We start from the raw sequence: 6,000 nt of genomic DNA on the forward strand, positions 1-6,000 counted from the left end.
AATTGTGGGACATGCAGAGTAGCCTAGCGGAATTGCAAAATTCCTAGCCCATACCCTTGTGAAAAATAAATTTACCAATTAGATTACAGTGTTTATGTATAGTTCTTTATTTACCCTTACAGTATATAGTCAAAACAGTGTTTTTCAAAGTTAATTTATGTCAACTTCTTTTTTCTCTATAATTTAGTTTTAAAGAGAACTCCCTTGAAAAAAACCACCCCCCACAATTATACACTATATGGAATTTAGAAATGTAATGTTGCAAAGGTTCATTTTGAAGACGATTGTCATTAATTTTTACACAAGCAGTATCCTAAAGCATTTTAATCTATCATAATTATAACTCACCCACCCCAATATTATCAGAGCTCTTTGTCCTTTGGGTGGGGCAATTAGGAGAGTCCTTCTATTGGGTTGAAGGAAGAGTTGGGAAGGCTACCTACTGTAACTTTTATTAGATATAGTCATAATAGCTCAACTCTGCCTCCTCCTAAATTAATTGAGTTGCCTTGGGCCAGTACCCTTCCAGTGATGGTCTTGATATTATCATACTGTAATGTCATATCTTCCCAATGATATGCTTTACTACAATCTATACTATAGAAGATGAAACTGAGGTTTTGAGAGTGACTTGCCCAAGGTCATATGGCTCATAAATGACAGAGTTTGAGACTGGAATTCAAATATGTTCAAAGTCCAAAATATGAGAAATTATTATTCTCAGGTTAAAACTTTATGTCCTACAGCAGAATATGGTACGACTAGGTTTATGGTTAAAGCACCCAGATTATTTTGCTTTAGTAAATAGGCATTTTATAGTCTTTTGAGCCATCCTTTGCCTGTTTCTTTATTGTCAGTGGGATCAACCTATTTAACTCCAAAGACATTTCTACCTAAAGAATATGTAACAGGGTAGTATCCTAGCCAACTTCCCCACCCTTTACAATTTGTCCTTCAATAACTTGGCATGGTCATCTTACAATGCAATTTGAATAGATCAGCATCTCTGACAAGGCCCTATGTGAATAATTTAGCTTTGACCTTGAACATGTAAAACATAAATTCTAATTATTTTTAAAATGTTCCAAGTCGGTATAATCCCTTTTTTAAAAAAATGAGAATTTGGGAGTATCTAGTATGTACTCATCAGGGTACTTGCAGATAACAAATTTTCTGAGAAGAGTTCTGGTTCTGTCTAGCACAAAGCTTATCAAACTACAAGTGATGAAGGAAAAGTTATTTCCCCCACAATCAGTCATGGATCATTAGTTTCATAAAATAAAATTAAAATCATTTTTTTAGAGAAATAAAAATTATAAAATGTCAAATACAAGCCCACATTTTTAATATTATATTTTTCAGATATAAAATTATTCAAATTGACACTGAAGTTTTTAAGCACTTTCTCTCAATTCCTGTATTTTTCTTTATGGATTGGTAACAAGCATTTGTTTACCAACATTGATCCAAGGAACACATTGGTTCCTGGTTAGAGAGTTTCTTTAGAAAACCTCAGTTCAGTGTTAGTGTCCACCAGAACCTACGTCAGGTTTCATTGACATAATAACACATTTCTTTTTTTCCTGAGGGTGTGCTAACCATCCTCAGGTCTTAACACCTTCTTACTGTTGTACTAATCTAGATTATTGCAAAGTTTGTATATGGAACACATCACTCTCCTTTGCTATTGTTTTGCCTTAGAAGAAATATAAATGCTAGCATTTATTGAATGATTATTATATGCTATGTTCTAAATACCTTATATGTATTGAGCCATTTAATCTTCTCAATATGAAAGCAGACACTATTATCATTCCCATTTTACAGAAATGGAAATTAAGGCACAAAGAGATTAACTTGCCATGGTCACACAGCAAGTGAGTGGCAGATAGAGATCTAAACCCAGGCAGCCTAGTTCCAAGGTCTGTGTTCATTACAACAATAACATACTGCTATCCATAGGAAAAAAACTATCTAGGAAAGGCCTTTGTAGTTAATCTAAAATTGTATTCCAAGTATATTATTCAAAATGTTACTCAATACCCATCATTTATAGATTTCTAACTAGGAAAAACAATTCAAACTTTATGGAATTATAAATACCTAATATCTTTCCTTCTTTGCTTTTGCTACTTCTAGGAACCTAAGAACTAAGGTCTGAGCTCAAATGTCATGGATTTTTTCTGTTCTGATTTGTTGTTTTTTGCTTTTGCCAAGTATTGTTTCATTTAACACAAGTATTTTTATTAGCTACCTCAAATCCCATTTTTGAATAGGTGGTATATATATAAGCCAATTAATGTTCTAAAGCAATCCCTCAGCCATGTGATTTGCTTCCCATCTGCAATCATTGAGAACTCATTTTAAAAAAACTGAATAGGTCTATCAGTATCCTAAGGCTGTCAAGACAAATTACCAGAAACTAGGTGAGTTAAAACAACAGAAATTTATTCTCTCACAGTTCTGGAGCCCAGAAGTCTGAAATCAAGGTGTTGGCAAGGTCATATTTCCTCTGAACGCTCTGGGAAGAATCTGTTCTTTGCCTCTTCCACCTTCTGGTGCCTGTTGGTATTCCCTGACTTGTGGCTGTATCACTCAAATCTCTGCCTTCACAGTCACATTGCCTTCTCTTCTCTGTGACTATCTCCTCTGCAGTTCTTCTCTTCTAAGGACACTCTCATTGGACTTAGGACCCATCCAGATTATCCAGGATGATCTCCTCAAGATCCTTAATCTAATTGTATCTGCAAAGACCTTCCCCAAATAAGGTAACATTCACAGGTTCTAAGGATTAGGACATGGGCATATCTTTTGGGGGACCACCATTCAAGCTACTATAATAGATGATGGGGGTAGGAGGTAACTTCCTATAAGCATATTAGAAGAGGCTTTAACCCATGGGCTTTCTGACAAATTTTATATGATAAAAAGGCCCCGTCCCGCTACCCCCATTTTCTGGCTCTCTGCTTGGTTCTGGACTGGCAAGGTTTGCCAGAGACCTGAGTTCCATTTAGGTAAAGTTGACAGATACATTGTTTTAAATTTTTTTCGTTTAATTTTTAAGTCTTTAAAAAAAACTTGCATTTATCCTTCATAGTCACCTTTCTGAAAGGCAGTATAAAATAGTTCTCCTAGACTGTAGAAAGCAGTGTGTTATTATTATTAACTATTATTCTGAAGAATCGCTGCCATCTTTTCAGTGACTCCATTACGATAAGCTCAGCTACCTGATTCTTTCTTACAAGATCTTGCACCTGAAAGTTTGCAAAACTTTCAAATAAGAAACAATTGAGAAGTACTGAAAATTTCAGATATAAAATAATCACTAGAGATAACATAAAGGCATAAAGGATGCCTGTCCTTTGAGTGAAATAAAAATTACTGTTTTGCTTGGGTAGGTCTGAGATAAAGGGAAATTGCTTAAATTCTAATGGAGAGGACCAGATGCTCAGAGGATTTGTCACAAAAATTAGAGCCTTTCACCTTTATGTCACTGGTTCTCATACAACTTAGGACAAAAGTAATTGAAAATGATTATCACCTAAAAACAATTAAATACCATCTCTGGAAAAGTTGTTTGCCTCACTCTGGTTTCCAAGTGGTAACAATCACCATCACATTGAACACTCACCACTTGGCCATCTAAGTAGAGAGGTGAGAGGGTGAATGAGTCTGAAGACAGAATGAACTTCTCTTCCTCCAGGGTCCCCTGAGAGGCTTGGCAGATGGTAGAGGGGACGTTTGGCTGGCCATTGCCTCTGTTGAATTTAATCCAGAAATAAGTGGATGTCAGTTTAGAGACTGGGATACCGATACTTGCCAGCCATTAGATCCACCTTTTCAATGGAGAGTCTTAGTTACAGTCTTATGCAAGATAAACTGTTAAACTACCTTTATGAGGTGTAATTTACACACCATAAAATTCACCTGTTTTAAATGTATAATTCAGTGACATTTTTGTAAATTTATAGAATTGTGTAACCATTGCCTTATCAAGTTTTAGAATATTTCAATGGAGAAATTTCAAGGAATATATATCTAATTAAATTCCATTACTTCAAAGAAGATAACACTTATAGTACTGAGGGGCAGAGGGAGAAAGAGCAAGGGGAAGGAAGATAAATAACAGGATTTTAAAACTTCATTAAATTTTAAAATATGGTATTAATACAACTGTATACTATTTGAGCTGTCATTGTTTAAATTTTCATGTATGAATTGTCTAATATTGTGAATATTTTAATGGATTATATCAAAGTTCTTTACGTGATCATAATGCTTTACTATAATGCCTTAAAAATAGTAGGCATTCAAATATTTAATTTGTAAAATAAATAAAACTACCCATCCTCATGTTTCTTCCATGTTTAAGTATGCCATATCCAGAATCAATGAATAAGTTAAATATTAATATGGAGAAATTGGAATGTGTGTTATGGATATAGGGATGGAAAAGCCACACTTTCCTCCTAAAGTAAGTATATTATCTATTAATAATAATAGTAATAATTATAGCTAACACATATAGTGCTTACTATATGATAGACACTATCCTAAGAACTCATTAAATAATTAACTATTCTTATTTAATCCTCACTCTACTTTGCAATTAAGAAAATGAAGGTATAGGGGATGGACCTAGAGAGAAGGGAAGTCAGATAGAGTAAGACAAAAATCATATGATATCACTCATATGTGGAATCTAATTTTAAAAAATGATACAAATGAACTTATTTACCAAACAGAAACAGACTTAACAGATATCGAAAGCAAACTTATGGTTACCAAAGGGGAAATGTGGAGGGGTGAGGGATAAATCGGGAGCTTGGGATGACCACACACACACTACTATATATAAGATAGATAACCAAGAAGGACCTACTATATAGCAGAGGGAACTCTACTCAATATTCTGTTATAATCTATACGAAAAAAGAATCTAAAAAAGAATGAATATATGTATGTGTATAACTGGATCACTTTGCTGTACACCTGAAACTAACACAACATTGTAAATCAACTATACTCCAATAAAATTTAGAAAAAAAGAGAAAATGAAGGCATAGAGAGGCAAAGTAATTTGCCAAGTTTTACGCGGGGGAGCTCTGATGAGAACTCAGGCAGTCTGGATAAGTCCAGTCACTGCTCTTATCTAACCACAAACAACTTTCTTTTTGTCAACCACTTTTCTTATCCTTGCTAAATCAGTATCGAGCACTAACAAAGATCTTTTAATTCCCTTATTGTTTTAACCACCCTTACTAAGTGAATTCCATGGCTAAGTATTATGTGACATGGTCACCAGCACAAGTTTCTCAGCCCTACTAATCTTCTACTATTCTCACCCTGTAAATCTCCAACTCTAGCTTCATTCAAATACTTATTTTTTTGAGCTCACACACCCAGCTTACCAAGCAATGAACAAAAACTAATGGTTGGGCCATGTGGCACTATTTCAGGTATCTGATATCCAGCCTCTGCTGTGCTCTCATCATTATTCAGGAATCCTCTTGTCCTCGACTTGTTTTCTTTCTCATATCTCACAGTGGCTAAACATCTTTATTAGCTCAAATTCTGTCACAACTTTCTACCCTTTTCTTTCTCAATAGATGAGAAAAAAATGATCAGCAGTTCCAAATCTTCAGAGATTAAATAGGAAAACTGAAAACTGCCCATTGGGTTTAACAGCTAGGTGATTTTGGGTGTTTTGGAAAGAGGAGTTTCAATACAGTAGAAACATAAGTCAGCCCACAGTGTGTTAAACAGTAAATGAGATAGTCTCTCAAGCACTTGGCAATGAAGAAAGAGGAGTGTTATGGTCAAGGGAGAGGAAGAGAATTGAGGGCAGGACTGCCACTCACCTTTGTGATTTAGGAAGAAGTGCCTCCTGTTGGTGGGCACACTCCTAAGGTTTCATAGCTTGAGGAGGGAGAGGCACCTTCATGCAAAGGAAATGGTTCTTCTTCCTCAGGGCAAATGCCTTCATTTGCCCTCTTGGTT

General features: G+C 35.2%; 1 long non-coding RNA gene across 2 annotated transcripts in view; it reads right to left on the minus strand.

Annotated features, from left to right (window-relative positions):
• LOC103016067 (uncharacterized) overlaps nucleotides 1–6,000 on the minus strand; it is a 235,856-nt gene extending 229,856 nt beyond the window's left edge. For both annotated transcript variants that reach the window (XR_009008200.1, XR_009008199.1), the window contains exons 1-2: nucleotides 5,862–6,000; nucleotides 3,632–3,758 (exon numbers count right to left, since the gene is read on the minus strand). This is a non-coding gene — a long non-coding RNA (uncharacterized LOC103016067). The remainder of the gene's footprint in view (nucleotides 1–3,631; nucleotides 3,759–5,861) is intronic.

Source organism: Balaenoptera acutorostrata, chromosome 4 (genome assembly GCF_949987535.1).
Source record: "Balaenoptera acutorostrata chromosome 4, mBalAcu1.1, whole genome shotgun sequence".
Classification (NCBI taxonomy): Eukaryota; Metazoa; Chordata; class Mammalia; order Artiodactyla; family Balaenopteridae; genus Balaenoptera; species Balaenoptera acutorostrata.